General features: G+C 42.6%; 1 long non-coding RNA gene across 3 annotated transcripts in view; it reads right to left on the reverse strand.

Annotated features, from left to right (window-relative positions):
* The window catches only part of LOC108593353 (uncharacterized), a 230,739-nt gene that overhangs the window by 87,076 nt on the left and 120,804 nt on the right, over positions 1–22,859 (reverse strand). The window lies entirely within an intron of this gene.

Consider the following 22,859-nt stretch of genomic DNA (forward strand, 5'->3'; position numbering starts at 1 on the left):
TCAGTCTCAGCATTTATTCAAGGGCGACTACGAATCCCAACTTCAGTATACACCATTCATGTTTCCAGTAGGCTAGGTCACTGGAACCTAGAGTTGTAGAGTAGGGAGCCTACACAGCCATGCTGAGATGCTCAGTCTTACCTTATGGTACTATCTAGCTGTGACCCCAACTTCCACCCCTCGACTCTATCCAAGACTGAACCGCTGCGCACAGGGACAATCCAATGGGTCTCATTTGTGTTGGAGGGCCACAGCATGCCAAATGCTGCTTGTATATAGTAGAGCCTCCATAAATGTTTGTGGAGTGAACTGTAGTTTAGAAGCCTTTGAAAGAAGATTGGAAAATTATGTATGTTATCTCCTCATGGCTTTAGTAAGAATAGGCTCAGTTTTGCTGTGGGTAAAAGAAAATCTCTGTTTGAAAACATCAACATTGACAAAACTTTAGCTTAACCAAGAAATAGAGAAGCCTCAAATTATGAAAATCTGGACTAACACTGAAAGAAATAGCACAAGAGACCCTACAGAAATAAAAAGGATTGTAAAAGAATACTGTGAACAGTGGTGTGCCAAAAACTTCAATAACCTAAATGAAATAGAAAAAGTTCTAAAAACACACAAACTACCAAAACTGACTAAAAGAGAAATAAAAAATTGAAGAGAACCTAGAAGAGATTGAATTAGTACTTTCTTTTCCCACAAAGAAAAGCCCAGACCCAGATGCCTTCATTGGTGAATTCTACCAAGTACTTAGGAAGTATTAACACCATCTTACCCAAACTCTTCCAAAAAAGAAGAGGAGAAAACACTTCCCAACTCATTCCATGAGGCCAATATTATCCTGATACCAAAATCATACAAATGTTATATTGAACTGAGGACAGAAAGTCAACACCAGAACAAAAGTATGCCAAATTGCAGGGTTTATTGCCGGCGACCACGGAGGACTCACGTCTCTTCAACCTGTGGCCCGGAAAGAAGAGACACAAGACCTTTTTATACCAACGAAACTACCTTGGGAGTGGGGGTGAAGAGTGGAGATAGGAATGAAAGCTGTCAATCACTTCCCAGGCTAAGAGGAGGGTGATGGGGGCTACGGACATTCCAAGGGCCAAGGGACTATTTGACATTCTGATTGCCATTTAAGGGGTTCACAGATGCTAAGATTAGCATTCATTTACACATCGTCTGGGTAGGGGTGGGATCCATAGATTTTTATTTACTTGGCGCCAGGATGGAATTATCTGGGGTGCTTACTCTGGTAAACAAAGGCCAGCAATTCTGGCAGCTACAGATAAGAGAAGGTATGCAGCTTTACCTTTGTGCAAAGTAAATTAGCAGTTTACAGAAACCAAGGTTAGCAGTCCTTGTGAGGAGAATGGAAACAGTTTTGTTCTTTATAAAATGGCATCGTACAGGTTCTAACTCTAGGCTGGCTCTATCACACAAAGACATTTATGATGATACCTCTTACAAATATAAGCACAAGCTTCTCAACAAAATACTAGTAAACCAGATCCAGCAGCATCTCAAAATGATCGAGTTATCCCAGAAAAACAGGTTTGGTTTGAAATACAAAAAGCAATCGAGTGAAATAAAGGATGAGATAAAAAGACAAAAACCATATGATCATCTCGGCAGACAGAGAAAAGGCATTTAACAAAATCCAGCACCCTTTTGATACGGGAGATAGAAATGATTCAGGCAGTTTAGACAGATTGTAAGGGCAACAGAGTCCTCCTTGGAATTTCGCTTTTAAAAAAAGTAGCCCCAACGGAATTTCCTCTCTAACAACGAGCAGCCTGAAACATTGAGCTACAGATATAGATAAGCAAGCTGGAAGCTTGCACAGGTGAATGCCGGCAGCTGTGCCAATAGAAAAAGCCTATCTGGAAGCCAGGTATATTCAACATGGAGATTTCATCTTCCCTTTTCTCTGTCACCAAATGCACAGTAAAGAAGCAGGCAACATGGCGCTGGCCACGTAGAGAACATTTGCATAGTACAAGATTAGGGTGGAGGTGGCTCGATTTTCACTCACTATGCAAATGGCACACCTGGTCTGACCAACATTTCATGTGCTGTGTAAATAAGACACCGCCTCCTCAAGCTCATCTATAAAACTTCCTGCATTTCACCACAGACCAGAAGACCTGCTCGGGACCCCCGTCTCTGCAGGAGACAGCTTTTCGCTTTCTTTTGCCTATTAAACCTCCCCTCTGAACCTCACTCCTGGCATGTCCATGTCCTTGATTTCCGTGGTGTGAGACAATGGACCTTGGGTATTTACCCCAGACACCACCACTTCACTTTCATGATAAAAGCAATCTACAAGTTAGGAACAGAAAGACGTGTCCTCAACTTGATAAACAGCAACTATGAAAAACCCACAGCTGGCCAGGCGCGGTGGCTCACACCTGTAACCCCAGCACTTTGGGAGGCCAAGGCGGGTGGATCACGAGGTCAAGAGATCGAGACCATCCTGGTCAACATGGTGAAACCCCGTCTCTACTAAAAATACAAAAAATTAGCTGGACATGGTGGCACACGCCTGTAATCCCAGCTACTCGGGAGGCTGAGGCAGAAGAATTGCCTGAACCCAGGAGGCGGAGGTTGTGGTGAGCCGAGATCACGCCATTGCACTCCAGCCTGGGTAACAAGAGCGAAACTCCGTCTCAAAAAAAAAAAAAAAAAAAGAAAAGAAAAAGAAAAACCCACAGCTAACATCATACTTAATAGTGAAAGACTGGGAGTTTTTCCGTTAATATCAGTAAAAAGACAAGGATGTCCACTCTTGTCACTACTATGTATCATTGTACTGGAGGTTCTAGCCAGAGCAATTGGCAAGAAAAAAAAAAAAATGTAAGGCATCTAGATTGGAAAGGAAGAAGTACGACTAGTTGTATTTATAGATAACACGATCTTGTATATAGAAAACACTAGGAATCCACCAAGAAATTATTAGAATTATTAAACGAGTTCAAAAGATTGTAGAATACATGACAAAATACAAATACATACTTGTACCAGCCTGACCAACATGGCAAAACCTCAGCTCTACTAAAAGTACAAAATTTAGCTGGGCATGGTGGTGCATGCCAGTAATCCCAGCTACCTAGGAGGCTGAGATCGAAAACTCACTTGAACCTGGGAGGTGGAGGTTGCAGTGAGTCAAGATCATGCCACTGCACTCCAGCCTGAGCAAGAGGAAGACTCCATCAAACAAACGAACAAAAAATACATTTATATAATATACAAAAATCAGTTGTATTTCTGTACATTAACAAGAAATGATCTGAAAAATGAAACTAAGAAATCAACGTAACAAAAAAGTTTAAAATTTGTACACTGAAAACTACCAAACATCATTGAAAGAAATTAAAGAATTAAATAAAAAGATGGTCCATGATCATGGATGGAAAGACTTGATACTGTTAAGATATCACTGCTCTCCAAATGCATATACAAAGTCAATGCAGTCCCTACCCAAATCCCAGCTGTCTTTTTTGCAGATGTTGGTTGACAAGCTGATCCTAAAATTCATATGAAAAATCAAGGAATCCAAAATAGTCAAAACAATCCTGAAAAAAAAAAAAGAAAACTGGAGGACTCATGCTTCCCAGTTTCGAAACTGACCACACAGCTATCGTAATCAATACTATGTGATACCAGCATAAGCACGGAAATACAGATCAATGGAATGGAATTGAGAGCTGGGAAAGAAAGAAACACATTTATGGTCAACTGATTTTTTATAAGAGTGTCAAGACAATTCAATGGAGAAAAAACAAACTTTTTAACAAATGGTGCTTGGTCTGGCAACTGGGTATCTACATACCAAAGAGGTAAGTCAGAATCTCTACCTCATACCATATGCAGAAATTAACACAAACTGGATCAGAGACTTCAACATAAGAGCTAAAATCACACACTCTATCTAAGAAAACATGGCAATAAATCTTCATTACCTTAGATTAAGCAACACTTTTTTTTTTTTTTTTTTTTTTTGAGACAGAGTTTCGCTCTTGTTACCCAGGCTGGAGTACAATGGTGCAATCTCGGCTCACTGCAACCTCCGCCTCCTGGGTTCAGGCAATTCTCCTGCCTCAGCCTCCTGAGTAATTGGGATTACAGGCACGCACCACCATGCCCAGCTAATTTTTTGTATCTTTAGTAGAGACGGGGTTTCGCCATGTTGACCAGGATGGTCTCAATCTCTTGACCTCGTGATCCACCTGCCTCAGCCTCCCAAAGTGCTGGGATTACAGGCGTGAGCCACCGCGCCCGGCTGATTAAGCAACACTTTCTTAGATATGACACCAAAAGTACAAACAACAAAAGAAAAAAACAGATTGGACTTCACAAAAAATTTTAAATTTTTGTTCTTCAAAGGACATCATCGAGAACATAAAACAACAACCCACAGAATGGGAAAAAATATTTCAAATCATGTATCTGATATTTATATTCAAAATATATAAACAACTCTTACAACTCAATAAAAGGACAAATAACTAAAAACGAGCAAAGGATTTAAATTAACATTCCTCAATGAAAAGCTACGAATTGCCGATAAATACATGAAAAGATGCTCAGCATCATTAACAATCAGGGAAATGCAAATCAAAACCACAATAGCATAGCACTTTGCCCATTAGGATGGGAATAATAAAAAAGACAGCTATTCGCAAGCGTTGTGGAGGAATGAAAACTCTCTAACCTGTCTGATGGGAATGTAAATGGTGCAGCTACTTTGGAAGATCTGTCAGCTTCTCCAAAGTTTAAACATAGAATTACTACGTGACCCAGCAATTCCACTCTTAAGTGTATACCCAAGAGAATTTGAAACAAATGTCCACACAAAAATTTGTACACAAATGTTCACAGCAGCATTACTCATCAAAACCAAAAGGGAGAAATGATCCAGATGTCCATCGACCAATGAATAAACAAAATGTACTATATGTAATATACAAAATGTAGTATACATGGACTACAATTCAGGAATAAAAGGGAATGAAGGGCTAATATACGCTACAATGTGGAAGAAAACGGAAAACATTATGCTGAGTGAAAAAAAAAAAAGACACAAAAGACTACTTTTTTTTGTTTTTGTTTTTGTTTTTGAGAAGGAGTCTTACTCTGTCACCCAGGCTGGAAAGCAGTGGCACGATTTCAGCTCGCTGCAACCTCTACCTCCCAGGTTCAAGTGATTCTCCTGCCTCAGTCTCCCGAGTGGCTGGGACTACAGGTGCCTGCAACCACAGCCGTTATTAATGGCTAATTAGCCATTAGCCAGCTAATTTTTGTATTTTCGGTAGAGATAGGGTTTCACCATGTTGGCCAGGCTGGTCTTAAACTCCTGATCTCAAGCAATCACTCCACCTCAACCTCCAAGAGTGCTGGGATTACAGGCTTGAGCCACCGCACCTGGCCCAAAAGACTTCATATTATATGAAATGTCCACAATAGGCAAATCTCTATCAACAGAAAGTAGACTAGTAGTTGCCTAGGGCTGGGAGAGGGGTGGGAAAAAAATGGGAAGTGACTAGTAATGGGTTTAGGGTTTCTTTTGGGGGTAATAAAAATGTCCCCAAATTAAATAGCAGTGATAGCTACATGAAACATGAAATATACTAAAAACCCACTGAAATGTATAATTCGAAAGGCTAGTTTTATGATACGAGAATTACATCTCAATGAAGCTCTTCTTTAAAAAACTAAACGAATTCAAATTGTCAAAATAACTTGTGTAAGTATGTACCTGTATAAACATAGGATACTGGGGAAACAATGTGTATTAAATATTTCTATCACTAGATGGATGGTAGGAGAATAAGTGCACAAGCGTAACTAGCTCCTGTCAGTTACAGACAGGAGGAAGGGAATTAAAATTATTGAGCATTTATCATGTGCCAAGCACCGGGGCAGATGCTTTCACTTAATGTTCACACAGTAACACTATTAGGTAGGTGGTGCCTGGATCTATTTCACACATGAGGAGACTGAGGTTAAGAGAGCTGCTCAAGGTCTTACAGCTAATAAAAGGCAAAGCCGGGATTTAAACCGAAGACTGCCTGACTCCTTAACCTTTTAGCACTAATCATGGGGCAAAGGACATGTAAAATCTGATTTAAAGTTGTGGCAAATGGCATTCTGGCTGTACTGGGGACCAGAAGAATTTTCCAGAATTATCATAGACTTTGGGATTGGCATCTGATGAGAAATGGGTGAGAAGTCTGGCCGTAGCTATGATTTCTGTGGTCCCCGCACGCGGCTAACGTTGCTGTCTCTCAGATTACAGACTTCAGGACACATGAAGAATTATTGCACTGAATCTCCTGACTCCAAGTTGCTCATGTCTATTTGAGCATTCAATGTTCTTTCTCCTATGTTAAAGCTATTCCTTAGTGTTTTCACCCTTGTTGAGCAACCTGGACCAGATAAAGCCCTTTATGAACACAAAAGACGTAGAAAGACCAAATTCAGGCAATAGAGTAACAATCTGGTGGGACACAGATTCCTCATGACATAGAACTGACCTGGGTTTGAGGCCACAAACGACCAAGGTGATTAACTGACCCAAAGATTCATGCTGCTCTTCCACGCTGTGGAGTTATTTATTGCTGGTATGTCAGGGTCTACATCTCTCTCTTTGCATCTTTGTGGCAGCCTATAATTAGGTCTAGCCAATGGACTGTGAGCAGAAGTTTGGGTAGAAAATTCTGGGGTTCCGGGGATCCGGAGTACTGTCTAGTAGGGTTACACAGGCTCTGCATGGATGCACCTCCTTATTCCTGGGACTACGTACCTCTTGGACGGCAGTGTGGCCAGAGGAGGGCCAAAGCGAAGCCCTCTAAGGCATGGGGCCCATATTAGGAGCCCACTTGCCCAGGGGTTATGGGGTACTGGCCATGCAACTTCAGGTGAGGATTAACTTTCTGGCCTAGCAAAATAGAGATAACATGACCTATATTGTAGACTTGCTCTGAGGATCAATGGAAATACTTTATATAAAAAATTTTGTACACAGTTGGTGCTCAATAAATGTTCTTTTTCTTTTTTGTCTCTGACCTTCCTGGTACTTCCTTGTTCTTCCCCTCCTTTCCTTTCACGACCTCCCTCACCCTCATCCCCAGCTGTATTCCTTCCCCTCTGGAGCCCAGGGGATGGAGCTTGGGTCGCCTGACTAGCAGCCCTGAGAAGGTCACTCCCCTCCTGTATTCCACTAAAGGAAAGCTCTTTTTCCATTTAGAACATATTCTGGGGTTTTCTGATTTCAGGGAAGCGGAGATACTGCAATTTACAGAATGAGTTAGAAACCTCAGATTACTTTCTTGCTTGCTAATGAGATGTTTGAGAAAGGCTTTTGGGTCCTGACCAAAAACTCTAGGCTTTTGGGGGTAGAAATTTGATTTCCTTTGAGATGTCAAAACATGCCACTGAGCATAACTTGCAGAGGTTTGAATTTCACTTACTTGGTTTTGAAATGAACAAAAGGCACTTCCTTTATGTTACCCTCAGCAGAAATGTACACAACTGTATAACTAGCTCTCAGTCTTTCGGGGACTAAGGGACCCTCGAGAGATGCTATCAACTTCACATCTCTTTTCCAAGCTCTCCTTTCTTCAAAGCCCCTTCAGGAATGCCTCAGCGTCTCATTTTTGTTTCTTGTGACCTGGGTGTCTTTATGAATGTTGTTGCTGCCCAGAGAGAGAAGTCCAGGCTTGACACTCAAGCCTATGCCAAGGAGCAGGCCTTCCCTTGGCCTGTGTCCTCACCACCCCCAGGTCTTGCCTGTGCCTTTGAAGTGGAGGTCTCTTAGAGAAAATTTTGGTCTTAAAAGTTTTCAAAGTTGCTTCTCTTGCTACATATAGTTATGGAGGAATAAAATGTAATCTCCAGCCTCCACGTTGATCTGTTCTTTAGTTTTACACTGTTTTGGATCAGAGAGAGACGTTGAGGAATTCTCCTTCTGGAAGGAGTGGCTGAAAAATTAATGAAACAATGAAATTTCTTTCCTTATATGAAATGTTTTTCATGAGTAAGATTAATGCATGTTTTCTTCCAACTTTTACCCAATTCTATATTCATCTTGTTTTCCTGTCCCCAGAAGCACTTGACTTTGAGCTAGATGTGATAAAAGCAATTCACAATCATTTCTTTTGATTCCATTTTTGGGCACATATTTACTGGGCAACTACTATGTACAAGATGTCGCGTTGGGCACTGTGAAGGATGAAAAGATTGATGAGCCATGACCTCTCCTCTCAAGCTTTGAAGCCAATGTTGGTTTAGCTATTCGTTCTATTGAGATGTTTTGTGGCCTCCCTTAGACTGTGAGTCTACGTCTGTGGCTTTCTTCTAGAAGCAGAATTATGTTTATGCAGTTCTTTGTACATTTGAATAAGAAAGTATTCATGTAACGAGTACTCTCTCCAGCCCCAAGTATCCAGCACTATAGAGATTCAAGGGAAGCTGAAGTCACCATCCTCTCCTCAATGATCTAGATGAGAAGATAGTTATTCAACCATGTAAGACAGATGCCTGGGTGTAAACAAATACAGAATTTCATAGTCAATGAGTTTTAAACTTAGGTAGACAAAATTTAAACTTGCCAATTACAGTATCTATGTATCTACTAAGGCTTTGCGTGTGTACACCCTAAGACACAGCAACTTCAGTCCTAAATATATACCCAGTGGGACTATGTACATATATTCATCAAAAGACACTTTAAGCAATGTTCATAATGGCACTCTTTGTAACAGCACCAGACTGGAAACTACCCAAGTGCCCTTGGCATTTGATAGAAAGGATAAGTAAATTATGATATAATCACATAATGGGATACTATATAGCAATGAAAATCAACTGTCTGTCTGAATATGTCATAATATAGATGGCCCTCACAGAAACAATGCTTAGCTAAAGCAACCAGAAGCAAAAAAAAAAAAAAAAAAAAAAAAAAGCCGCATTTTATTTCTAGAAAGGACAAAAACAGGCAAAAGTATTCTGTGGTTTTAGAAGTCATGATAGTGGCTATTTTGAAGGCGTAGTAACTGAAAAAAAAAGATAGGAGGGGACTTCCAGGGCTGAGAACATTCTGGTCTTGATCTAGGAGCTAGTCCTATTGGTGTGTTCAAATTCTGAAACTTTCTGTTCATTTTTTGGTCTAGATATTATACTTATTAAAAAGTTTTAACGATTCACCAATGGAAAAACTGATAGAATTCAGAATCACCAGTCAAGAACCCTGAATCTTAGAGCAGATTCTGGTTGTTGATCATCTCCTGGGGCAAAGCCATCTCTGTGCCTTGGTTTTTCATCCATGGAGTGGGAGAAAGCTTTCTCCGTCTTACAGGTAGCTGCTTTACCCTATGTAGGGAAACCCGGCACACCAGAAGTAGTTGTGGGGCTTCTTGGTGCAACTTCACTGTTGATATTTACGAGCCTGCTCCCCATTAAACCTTATTTCATGAACCCTGGCCTTTTCAATGTAAACTCTGACTTGGTCTTTCAATCCCACCTTCCTTCCACGTTGTTTATTCTCTACAGCTCCTCAGTCTCATGGAGCAATTTCTCAATCTGAATGTTTCACCTTATGACATTAAGGGTATTTGGCCTCAAAATATCAAACAGAATATGACACCCTCTGGGAATATGGAAGCTTATTTGGTTATGTTCTGGAATTAATACACATATATGAAAGCTAAAGCCTACAAGAGGGGATACTGAAAAGGAGCCCTTTGCCACACCGAAGTTCAGTTCTGAGTCTTTGAAAATGTATCTCGCGGCCAGGTGAGATGGCTTACGCCTGTAATCCCACCACTTTGGGAGGCCGAGGCAGGCAGATCCCCTGCGGTCGGGAGTTTGAGACCAGCCTGGTCAATGGGGTGAAACCCCATCTCTACTAAATATACAAAATTGGCCGGGTGTGGTGGTACCTTTAATCCCAGCAGGAGAATTGCTTGAACCTGGGAGGTGGAGGTTGCGGTGAACTGAGATCACGCCACTGCGCTCCAGTCTAGGCAACAAGAACAAAACTCCGTGCCCCCACCGAAAAAAAAAAGAAAGAAAAAGAAAATGTATCTTGCACTAGATGAGAGGAATAAGCATTGCAGGGTGACTATAATAAACAATGATTTCTTGTATATATATATATTTTGAGACAGGGTGTCTGTCACCCAGGTAGGCATATAGTGGCGCTCACTGCAGACTTGACCTCCTGGGATCAAGCGATTCTGCTGCCACAGCCTCCTGAGTAGCTGGGACTACAGGCACATGCCACCATGCCCAGCTGTTTTGTATTTTTTTGGATGACAGGGTTTTGCCGTGTTTCCCAGGCTGGTCTTGAACTCCTAGACTCAAGCAATCCATCTGCCTCACCCTTCCAAAGTGCTGGGACTTATATATTTTCAAATAGCTGGAAGAGCAGATTTTGAATTTTCTGAACATAAATAAATATTAAATGATAAGTGAATATGCTAATTACCTGGATTTGCTCATTACACATGTATTAAATGATGCAATATTAATTATATCCCATAAATATGTGCGATTATTACATATCAATTAAAATGCACAATAAGAGAAACAGATTACCTTGCTCAAGGCTGGCCTGGCTTCCTCCCACCTTCCTGTTCCCTGCAGGGCTGCCTGACCTTGTGAGTGGCGGCCCCCTCCTGCCTGGGTCCCTCGTCAGCAGCTCCACTCCCAGATGCTCCTGACCCGTGTCTCACCTTTCCCATCTATTCTCTTCTAACAGTCCCAACAGAAAAAAAACACAGAGTGCACACCCTTCACTAACCACCCGACACTTTCAGAATCACAGCCCTCCACACAGTGTGAGAACTGGACACAGGGTGGTTCCACGTCTCCAGTCTCCATCTCCGTTCTACTGTTGTCCTACAGAATTCTACATATTTTATAAGCCTCACACTACATTGCTATTATTTTTGCTCAAAACAGCCAGATGTCTTCTAGAGAGATTTAATAATTGAAAAATGCTATTATTTAGTTATGAAGTTTTAACAGTTTGTACCATTCATTTCTTTGTTTAGATCTATATTTTCATTTTGCGTCACTTCCTTCTGTCTGAAGAACTTCCATTGACACTCTTTTTTTTTGTAGTGGCACCATCATAGCTTACTGTAGCCTCAAACTTCTGGGCTTAAGCCATCCTCCCGCCTCAGCCTTCCAAAATGCTGAGATCACAGTCATGAGCCACTGCGTCCAGCCCCTTTAACCCTTCTTGTACTTCAGTTCTGCTTGTAATTAAGTCTAGATTTTGTATGTCTGAAAGTTTTTATTTTACTTCAGTTGAAAAGTATTTTTGACAGGTATAGACTTCTAGGTTGACAGGATCCCCCCTTTCTAGTCCTTTAAAGATGTTGTTCCACTCTTGTAAGCTTTCCCCAAAATAGATAAATACATAAACAACTGCTGTCATGCTATCTTTGCTCCTCTGTATGTAACTTGTCTTCGTTCTCTCTCTGCTCGCAGGAGCTTCTCTTTACTCCTGGTCTTGACCGAAACGATGATGGCGTGCTACAGTGTAGCTCTCTCCATCCATCTCGTGCTTAGGATTTATGGGGCTCCTTGGATCTGTGCATTTACGGTGTCCATCAAATTTGAAACATTTTGGCCATTTTTTCCTCAAATAGTTTTTTCTGTTTACCAACCTTCTCCCATTCTCCTTCAAAGAATCCTGTTACTTCTATCAGGCTGCTTAGAATTGTCTCATAGCTCACTGATACTGTTCATTTTCAAATGTTCTTTCTCTGTGTCTGGTTTCTATTTCCATGTCTTCAAGTTTCCTAATCTTTCTTCTCCAGTGTCTTATCTTCCATTATTCTAATCTGAGACACTGTAGTGCTCATCTCTAGACGTTTGATTGCAGACATTTTTATATCTTCCATGTTGCCACTGCACATGTTCGGTCTTTCCTTGAGTTTCCTGAATTCATGAAACACAGTTGTAAGGACTCTTTTAACGTCCTCTGCTAACTCTAATCCCTGTGCTGGGTCAGTTTCAACTGACTGATTGATTGATTGACTGACTGATCTCCTCACTGTGGGTCCTATTTTCCCACTTCTTTGCATGCTGATAATTTTTTATTGGGTGCCAGATATTGTTGGGTGCTGGATATTTTTGTATTCCTATAAATCTTTCAGAGCTTTGTTCTGGGACCAACAGCCTGATGATTTTGGATCTTGCTTTTATGATTTGTTCCGTGGATCTGGAGCAAGACTCCACCTAGGGTTAATTCCCCATGGCTGAGGCAGAGCCTTCCTATGTATTCTACCCAGTGCTCTCTGAATTTTCCAGTCTGGCTGTGGGAACAGGCTCTATTTTCAGCTCTGTGTGGTCTTCAAGGATTTTTCCTTCCAATCCTTTAGGGTGGTTCTTTTTCTGGCCTTGGGTAGTTTCTTCATATGAATAAGCTGATCAGTAGGTAGCTGACTACCCTGAAAGTCTCTGGAATTTCCTCTCTGTAAAGCCTTCTCCTCTCTGGTGCCCTGCCCGGTGAAATCTGGACACCTCAGCATCCCTGAATTCCCAACTCCATCTCCTCAATTCAGGGAGCCCACTGAGCCTGCCTGGGTTCCCCATCCCGATGCCACATTCTGGAAACTCGCTCTATGCAGCAAGCTGGGGTAACTGTAGGAATCTCCAGTCTTCACTGCCTGTCATCTAATGTCTTGAAAACCATTGCTTCCTACACTTGACCCAGATTTTTTGCAAGTGGGAAAGTAAATTCAGTCACTGCTACTCCATCCTCGCTGGGACAGAAAGGATACACAAACCCAGTTTACCCAAAGACGTTTGCGGCATGAAGGGTTTTCTCCATCATCTTATAGTGTTTTCAAGGCTAGTATATTTTAAACTTCTCATTTTGAAATGATTGAAAAGTTTTAAAATAGTTGCAAATATGTGCAGAGAAATCCAGTACAACTTGCACACAGCTTCCCCTACTATTACTATTTTTTATTTGTATTTTCTTTTTAATACAAAAGTAATGAATGTTAATTGTAGAAGAAAATTACAAATATAAAGAAGATATATTTACAATGGTATATTTTATATATGAAGATATAAATAATATCATATTCATAGATCATGAATATTTTTCTCATGTTAATAAGTCTTATTCCAAACGGCACCATTTTGTCAGCTCCCTGCCATTTTGCAGACCTTGGTCCAAGTGGAACATTTCATGGGAGTCTGGGCTGGGAGAAACAGCCTAGCCACCTGACCACAGGTAGACAAAGGCCCAGCTGAAGAAACAGCCTGCCTCTCATCCTATTCCGCTGAGACAAGTGCAAGGAGCACCACATTCCTCAGGAACAAGGGCCAGTACCGCCTCAATATGGGAACATCTTGTCAATATCTTACCGGGCAGCAAGCCACACGGCGCAGACCCCTCCTACCCATGCCTATAAATTGGCCCAGCCTGTAAGCAGCAGTAGTCTCTGACAATACGCTGGTCCTCCACTTCTGTAAGTTTTATGCTGGACATAAAGGCTGAATTTGCTGTCAAACCACCCTCTTTTTGTGTGAGTGTCTTTAATTCTTGCCTTCCCTTCAAAACCTAACAAATAAGCATGTATGGGGGAGGGGAGACATTGTTCTTACTCTTTCCATATTCCTGCTGTGGCCCAAAGAAGAGGGGACTTCCACTCCCTTCCCCCTTGGGAATGTTGGAAGTGAGGTAGGAGGTGGGACTCAACTCTGGAGGCAGGGTTCAGACACTGGATTGAATTGAGGACGACCTAAAACCGGGAAAGGGCAGAAGCCACTTTCCATAAGACACACCCACCAGTGCACCATGTCAGTTTACCATTGCCATGGCAACACCTGGGCGTGACTGTGCCTTTCCATGGCAATGACCCAACAACCCAAAAGTTACTAGCCTTTTCCTAATTTCTGCATAAATGCTGCTTCATTTACATTAATTAAAAGTAGGTCTAAATATGACGGTAAAACTGCCCTGAGCTGCTCCTCTTAGCACACTGCCTGTGAGGTAGCTGTGCTCTGCAGGAGCAAGCATGAGCTGTATCACTGCCAGAGCTGTAACACTGCTGCTTAAATAAAGCTGTTTTCTATTACCACTGGTTCACCCTTGAATTCCCTGGGCACAGCCACGAACCCTCACAGGCTCAGCCCCACTTTGTTTTCTTTCTCCACTCTCAGCTACTCTCTTCAAGTGGACTGAAGGAGCTATGAGCTAGTGAGGCTGACATTTAGGCCCTATTTGGCTGTGGACAGGTTTTAAAGCGCCAAAGGTCAGCCTGTGGGGCAGGCTGACTTGACCTCTCTTTGACTTCCTGTCTCCATGGGGTAAACTCACTCAGGAGAAGGCCCAGAATGGCCTCTTCTATTCTCTCTTCCACAGTAAGCAAGTAGGACAGGCCAATAGTCCATGAAGCCAGCTGGGGGACTGGATTCAGAGTCCATTCAGAAATGTGAGGAATAAGGCCAAGCATGGTAGCTCACACCTGTAATCCCAGCACTTTGGGAGGCTGAGGTAGGCAGATCACCTGAGGTTGAGAGTTCGAGACCAGCCTGACCAACATGGAGAAACCCCATCTCTACTAAAAATACACAATTATCAGGGCATGGTGGCTCACACCTGTAATCCCAGCTACTAGGGAGGCTGAGGCAGGAGACTCTCTTGAACCTGGCAGGCGGAGGTTGTGGTGAGCTGAGATTGTGCCACTGCACTCCAGTCTGGACAACAAGAGTGAAACTCCATCTCAAAAAAAAAAAAAAGCAAATGTGAGGAATCAATTTCTATGGTTGATAAATGACTTGGTCTATGGTATTTTGTCTCAGCAGCCCAAACAGACCAAGGCAGCCCTGCACTGGGAGTTGCTGGTGCTTGCCTGGTTAGTAATCAAGCTATTGTTTTAATACCCATTTGCCCAAGGATTTTCTATTGCCTAGAATCCTTACACCCAAACTCACCCCCAAACCCTTTCTAGGAGCTCTGCTGTTTTAGCAGAGCAATCTTACGGAAATAACCCCCTAAGCTGACTGCTTCTGTGCACTGGAAACTACAGGTTCCCATAGGGCATGGCTGCTGTTTGTTTAGAGTTGAATTACTAAAAGAAGCAGGGTAAGGTCCAAGGATCATTCAGGAGGTCATTTGGTTCTGTCCACCCACCTTGGGCCAAGAATTGCTGCTGACTCTGGCCCATGTGTGCAGCAAAGGAAGGTGCTCCAGACCTCATCTCCCTACCGGAACCAGGAGTCCAGAGTCAACTCCAGGGCAATGTGGGAAGGGACCAGGGAAGTTCAGTAATGCAGGGAAAAGGCAAGAAAAAGAAGTACCTTAGGCAAAGGACTTAGGACACTGGAGGCCCCCAGTCAAGGGGAATTGTTTTCACTGCTAATATGATAAATGACATCCTTACCAGGCTAACTTACTTCTCACAGCCTCCCCTACTGCCTTTGTCTTCTTCTGCCCTCTGCTAAATGCTCCTTCTTGCCTTAAGCTTTCTGAGTGGTCCCTTTGGCTCCACAAGGATCCCAACATATCCACCACTGGATGCATGCCTGCCCTCAGCCTGAGCCCTCTGCTGCCCTGGACGCACCCTGTCTAAAATCATGGTCCTATCTGGCTGTCCTCCATCAACCCTCTGCCACCAAGGTTTGCCATCTCTACCCTTCACGTGCTTCTCAGACTGGCCATTCTCCTCATCCTGATTGCCCTGTCTTGGTGCAGACTCATCATCTTGGCCTGAGCTGTTGGGATCTTCGCCAGCTTGGCCTCCTTCACTCCGGCCTCACTCTTTTCTAAACCCATATTACGGTGCTGCCCTGGTTACTTATAAAATCCCAGGCCTGATAACACCCCCCTGGCTTTCAAATCTTCTATGAACAAATCCAAATTCTTTTTCTCTGCACACTCCAGTGCAGGGCTCACTGTCGTAACACGAACATCCTGTGTTCAAGTTTTCCATACTGTTTGCAGGTTATTCGGGGTTTGCAGCTGCTATTACTTTTTTTTTTTTTTTTTTTCCAGTTCTGTAGCATTTCAGTCTTTCCAATGATTTTTTTTTTCAAAGCTCTTTGTCCATCTTCTTTTTGATTTTGCCCAAGACACCCAGGAGGGAGTGCAATAGCACAATCATAGCTCACTGCAGCCTTGACCTCCTCCTGGGCACAAGTGATCCTCCCACCTCAGCCTCCCAAGTGGCTGGGACTAGAGGTGAACACCACCCTACTTGGCTAATTTTTTATACATTTTTTTTTTTTTGTAGACACAGAGTCTCACTGTTTCCCAGGCTGGTTTTGAACTCCTGGCCTCAAGTGATCCTCCTGCTTTGGCCCCTCAAATGGCGGGGAATAGGTGTGAGCCACCACACCCATCTGTCTATCCTCTTTATCACAGAGTTTAAATCTGTCTTGCAGGCTATCTGCTTTCCCTTATCATGGCTAACTAATATTTCTTCTATGATTTCTCAAAGCTCCTGCTGATAGTTGAACTATTTCTGTACTTCTTAAAACTTTCAAATCCATTATTAAACAAGTAAGAGCTCAGAATGCATAAAATTCTTTAAGTAAACATGCAGTTGGAAATGCCTGCATTTCATACCAAACATTACACAAAGTTAAAAAAAAAACACTATGTAAATTGGGAATTCTAAGTTTAAATTCAAGAAGGTTAACTACATAAATGATCAGAAATGTATCTGATTCTAATACACAGCTCCTCACTAGCCTGTCAAGTCTCAGGGTCAACATTTATAAAGTAATACACATGCTCCTCACACAACCAGTGAAGGTTCTGTGTTCGTCGGCAGGAGCGATCAAATCTTTTTTTTTTTTTTTTTTTTTTTTTTTTTTTTTTGAGACAGAGTTTAGCTCTTGTTACCCAGGCTGGAGTGCAATGGCGTGATCTCGGCTCACCGCAACTTCCGCCTCCTGGAGTCAGGCAATTCTCCTGCCTCAGTCTCCCGAGTAGCTGGGATTACAGGCACGTGCCACCATGCCCAGCTAATTTTTTGTATTTTTAGTAGAGAGAGGGTTTCACCATGTTGACCAGGATGGTCTCGATCTCTTGACCTCGTGATCCACCCACCTTGGCCTCCCAAAGTCCTGGGATTACAGGCTTGAGCCACCGCGCCCGGCCTGCGATCAAATTTTCAAATGTACCCGGATGAACCCAGAAAGAACACTGTTCTTTATAGAGACACATCACCGCACAAGCCCACTGTATTATACTTTTGAGTGGTTCAGTCTGCATTCTACCACCCAACTACAGAGCTTGGGCCTGGGGGGTGCTCCATAAATGCTGTGGGCCATGGAGGGGGGCATTCTGAGGTTTTTACAGCCAAGCATGCTGTCTCTAACAGCAGGACCAAGCGCAGCTCTCCGGAAAGAACAATTGCTCTTCCAACTATCACTTCAAACATTTGGAGTCTTTCCCTAAACATCTATATTGCCCCTTATGGATGCTCATTCAAAAATTTGTGCTGTAAACACTTACATTCTCCAACCTCTTCCAGTACTTGCCATGAGAAATTTGGCAATGTGACCAGGTGCTTCTTTTCCTCAGTCCTAACGCTACTTCTTTCCATCCTCAAGGGGAATCCTCCGGAACGCTTATCTTGAGACTACTGATCAATTCTACCCTATCTATTCCTTCTTCAACAACATCCACACAGTCTAATCTGAAAAGCTGGCATGACAGTCCCCTGCTGGACAATATCCCTGGTGCCTGCTGCAGCAACTGCCCACGTAAGCGCTCAACACATGCTTAATGAAGGAATGAATGGACACCGCATGCATACCCCGGAGACTCAGTACATCTCATGTAGGTGTCCCAACTTTCCAGCATCGTTCTTCATGGCTTAACTATGACTGGGTTAATTTGCCCCAGGCTTAGTCAGAGGCCAGACTCCAAGCCTGTGGAGGCGGGAAGACAGAAATCCAGAATTTTATCTGAACCACCAGACCACAACTTGGCTGTGCAATGACGGACTCCCTGTCCCCTGACCTTTCTCCTCCTTATCTCTCTGTCGCCTGGGGCCCATGTAGAAAAGACAAGATGCTATTATCTACAGGCAGCTGGGTCAGCAACCTGACGTTGGGGCATAGGCAGGCTGATGTCATCATTTAAAGTTTCTACAGGAACCTCTCTAGACAGGAGCTGGTCCCAGGCAGGCACATTTCCCTAAGCACTCTTGCCAAAGACCATCCCTGATGAATGTTATGTCGAAGGCTGTAAGTGGTAGAGGAGCTTGATCAGGAGGCTGTCATCTAGCTGAGCTGTAATCTCCTACCACGAAGGTGTCGCACATCATTTGTCAAGACAAGGCCCAGCAGATTTAACAGGGCGTGTCCATCCTCAGTCTCCGCTCAGTTCTTGGCTTGTGATCACAGTCCCCACATACAGGGGAGGGGAACTGGTTGAGTCCCGCTCCATCATTCCCGGGCAAAACGTTGTTGGCCTATAAATCAGATGCCTTTCATAAACCCAGGCTTAGCCGTAAATCGTGTCAGTTTCCTATCCCCTCATTGAGCACCTACTGAATGCTCAACAAAGCTGTGAGCATGGAATGAGTCACAGCTCCTGCTCGCATGCGCCTCACATTGTAACGGTTTAACTACTGTTCAGTGAACAATTGAAGGAATTGTTCAAAGAGCAATTACTATCAGATGATAAAAGTGTAATGAGAGAAAGGTGGGGTAGTCTTTTCCTCTTACATTGGGACGTATATATATAAATATATATATATAAAAGTCTATATACCATGCATACAAACTACCATCAATATTAAATGGACGCTGATAAAACCATGGCCAAGGTCTACATTGAGAATATTTGCCAGTTCCCCAGAAGTCCTTTGTCTACTTCTCCCTCATCCAAAGCAAATCTCACTCCACCACCTCAATGGTAACCACACTCCTGCCTTTGTGTTACCTCCTATATATAATCCCTAAAGGATATAGCTTCATTTCGCCTATTCTAGTGATGGAGTCATCCTCTAGTATTTCTTAGCACCTAACATCTTTCATTCAAACTGATGTTTGTGAGATTCACTCATTTTGTTTTGTAGAGCTATGGTTTGTTCTTTTTGAGACAGAGTTTCGGTCTTGTTACCCAGGCTGGAGTGCAATGGCGCGATCTCGGCTCACCACAACCTCCGCCTCCTGGGTTCAGGCAATTCTCCTGCCTCAGCCTCCTAATTAGCTGGGATTACAGGCACGCACCACCATGCCCAGCTAATTTTTTGTATTTTTAGTAGAGACGGGGTTTCACCATGTTGACCAGGATGGTCTCGATCAGTTGGTGACATGTATAAATTTGTCTTGCAGTGTTTGGTGTTTAATCAATGGAATAGCTTTTGAGCATGATCTGAGGTGGAGATTCGGCTTATTTTCTCCCATACGGATAACCAGTCATTCCAGCATCTGTTTTTGAACAGTCTGACCCTTTCCCCACTGATGTGTGATGCCTTTTCTCACAAAAATCAAGTTTCTCCATCTGAGTAGGTTTGTTTCTGATCTCTCCATGCTATTCCACTGATCTAATTGTCCATCTCTGCTTTAACACGGTAGGTACCATTTTAATTACTTTATATTAGTTCTAGGGCTTGCTATTTGGCGGGATGATTTCCAAGACTGTGTTCTTCTTCAAGAGTATCTTGGCTATTCTTGGCCTTTTTCTCTTAAATATAAATTTTAGGATAAAATTCTAGAATAAAACTTTTTAAGTTTCACAAATGATCTTCTTAGGATTTTACTGAAACTGTATTAAACTGCTTTGTGGAGAATTGACATCTTTACAACAGTGGATCTTCCTATCCAAGAATGTGATTTAGCTTTAATTTATCTGAGTTTTCTTTAATGTCTTTCAGTAAAGTGCAGAAACTTTATCCATGAAGAGCTTTGCACATACTTGGTTAGGTCTGCACCTAAGTATTTTGCACTTTCTTATAAATGTTATTTCAGTTATACTTTCAAATTGATTGAGGAAACAAGTAAAACTGTGCATTAATTTTTTTATGCGTTAACTTTGCTAAAAATGTCTTATCAATTCTAATAATGTATTTATAAATTCTTCTGGTTTTTCTGAGAAGACAATCAAGCAATCTGCAGTCCATGACAGTTTTATTTCTTCCTTTCTAATCCTTACTCTGTTTCCTCTCATTGTTTTGCTACTGGCCTGGAAAAAAATGAGAAGAACTGATGATGAAACACATCCTAGCTTGAACTTGTTTGTAAAGAGAAAGTACCTGACATCTTGCCGCTAAATTAATGCTCGCTGTAGACTTTTGTGATTGCCCTGAATTGGGTTAAAAATGTCCTTCTTTCCTAGATTGTTTATTTGGTGGTCATTTCTTCTAACACCTCCAACTTCCTTTTGAAATTATTTTTCTTTTTTCTTAAGTATGTTCTTGAGAAGCTCCTTCAACAGGGAATCTATTTATGGTGATCTCTCTTGATTTTTGTTTTTCTGAAAATATTTTTATTTTGCTCCTCTTCCTGAAAGACAGTTTTGTTGGTGTAAAATTCTATGTCTCTTAACTTTACTGAGGTATAAAATGTGTATCATAAAATCCACCCATTTGAAGTACGTGATTCAACGATTTTTGCTGTTTATCGAGTGACGTCGCCATTACCATAATCCAGTTTCGCAGCCTGTGTAACATCCTGTAACATCCCAGGAATATCTCTTGCACCCATTTCAAATTAATCCCCATCTTCACTCGCAAGCCCAGGCAACCCTCGTCTTTCCTGGACATTGACCTTTCCCGGACATTTCATAAAAAGGGAATAACATATGTGGTTTTTATGTCTGACTTCTTTCACTTAGAACTCCATTTAGTATTCCATGGTGCGACTGTATCTCATTTTGTTTATCCATTCCCTAACTGATGGGCAGTTATGTTGCTTCCGCTTTTCAGCCACTAATGCTGTGAACATGATGCAAGCCTTTGTATGGACATATGTTTCTGTTTCTCTTGGGCATATACTAAAGAGTGGAACATTGTGTCATGTGGCAAATTTTTATTTAGCTTTTTTTTTTTTTTTTTTTTTTTTTTGAGACAGGGTTTCGCTCTTGTTACCCAGGCTGGAGTGCAATGGCAAGATCTCAGCTCAGCACAACCTCCGCCTCCTGGTTTCAGGCAATTCTCCTGCCTCAGCCTCTTGAGTAGTTGGGATTACAGGCATGTGCCACCATGCCCAGCTAATTTTTTGTATTTTTAGTAGAGACGGGGTTTCACCATGTTGACTAGGATGGTCTCGATCTCTTGACCTCGTGATCCACCCACCTCAGCCTCCCAAAGTGCTGGGATTACAGGTGTGAGCCACTGCGCCTGGCCTGTTCAGTTTTAAAGAAACTGCCAAACTATTTTCCAAAGTAGCTTCCTACCAGTGGGAATGTTTAAGAATTTGGATTTCTCCATGTCCTTGCCCAAAGTTATTGTCTGTCTTTGATTATTGTAGTGGGTGTGAAATGTTATCTCATGTGGTTTTACTTTGTGTTTCTATAATACTTTTGTGCTGATTAGCCATTTGACTATCTTCTTTGGTGAAATGTGTATTCAACTCTTTTGCCTATTTTTAAATTGACATCTGACAGAGAGACAGGATCTCACTCTGCCACCCAGGCTGGAGTGCAGTGGAATGATCACAGCTCACTGCAGCCTTGACCTCCTGGGCTCAAATGATCCTCCCACTTCAGCCTCCTGAGTAGCTGGGACTATAAGCATGCACCACCACACCTGCTAATTTTTGTATTTTTTTGTAGAGACGGGGTCTCACTATGTTGACAAGACTGGTCTTGAACTCCTGGCCTCAAGCGATCCTCCCACCTCAGCCTCCAAAACTGCTTGGATTACAGGTGTGAGCCGCCATGCCCACCCTTTTGCCTATTTTTAAATTGTTTCTCCTTTTATTAATAAGTTTGTAAGAATTCTTTGTATATTCTGGATAGAAATCCTTTCTCACACATGTCATTTGCAACTGGTTTTTTCCAAGTCTGTATACCTTTACAGTGAGCATATGTGCCTTAGAACTTTACTTGTGGAACTCTGGAAGGCTTGGATTGAAATTGCAGAAAAACAAGGGATGAATTGTGTTTGCTCTGCCAGTCACCTGGGACACTCGCATGATCCAAGATGACTTTCCCAGCACGTCTGCATTCCAGACACCAGGAAAAGGCTGAAGGGGGAAGGGCAGGACAGCTTCTTCCACTGTCAGGGCATAGGAGGAAGCCACACACTGCCACTCGCAATTCCACAGCTTAGTCACGTGATCATATCTAGCTTTAAGGTAGGCTGGAAAATGGAGCATTTGGCTTGGTGGCTTCGTGCCCAGCTAAAAATTCTATGCGAAAGAAAAACGCTATCACACATATGGTAAATGACAAGGATCTCTGTTCAAACTCAGGACTGTAAGATCCCAAAGCTGTGCCCTGTGGACTACATTAGGAAGCTGGTAGGATATTATTTTTAAATAGATTCCTAAGAATCCTCAAGTTCCCAGGCAGTAAGTGACCAGAGCCAGGGTCTTTCTTTTTTTTTTTTTTTTTGAGACAGAGTCTCGCTGTGACTCCCAGGCTGGAGTGCAGTGGCACGATCCCCAGTCACGGCAAACTCTGCCTCCCAGGCTCAAGTGATTCTCCTGCCTCAGCCTCCCAAGAAGCTAGGATTACAGGCATGTGCCACCACGCCTGGCTAATTTTTGTATTTTCAGTGGAGACGGGGTTTTGCCATGTTAGCCAGGCTGGTCTCGAACTCCTGACCTCAAGTGATCCGCCCACCTCAGCCTCCCAAAGTGCTGGGATTACAGGTGTGAGACACTGCGCCTGGCCTGAACATGGGTCTCCTTAAAGGATC

Source organism: Callithrix jacchus, chromosome 8 (genome assembly GCF_049354715.1).
Source record: "Callithrix jacchus isolate 240 chromosome 8, calJac240_pri, whole genome shotgun sequence".
NCBI lineage: Eukaryota > Metazoa > Chordata > Mammalia > Primates > Cebidae > Callithrix > Callithrix jacchus.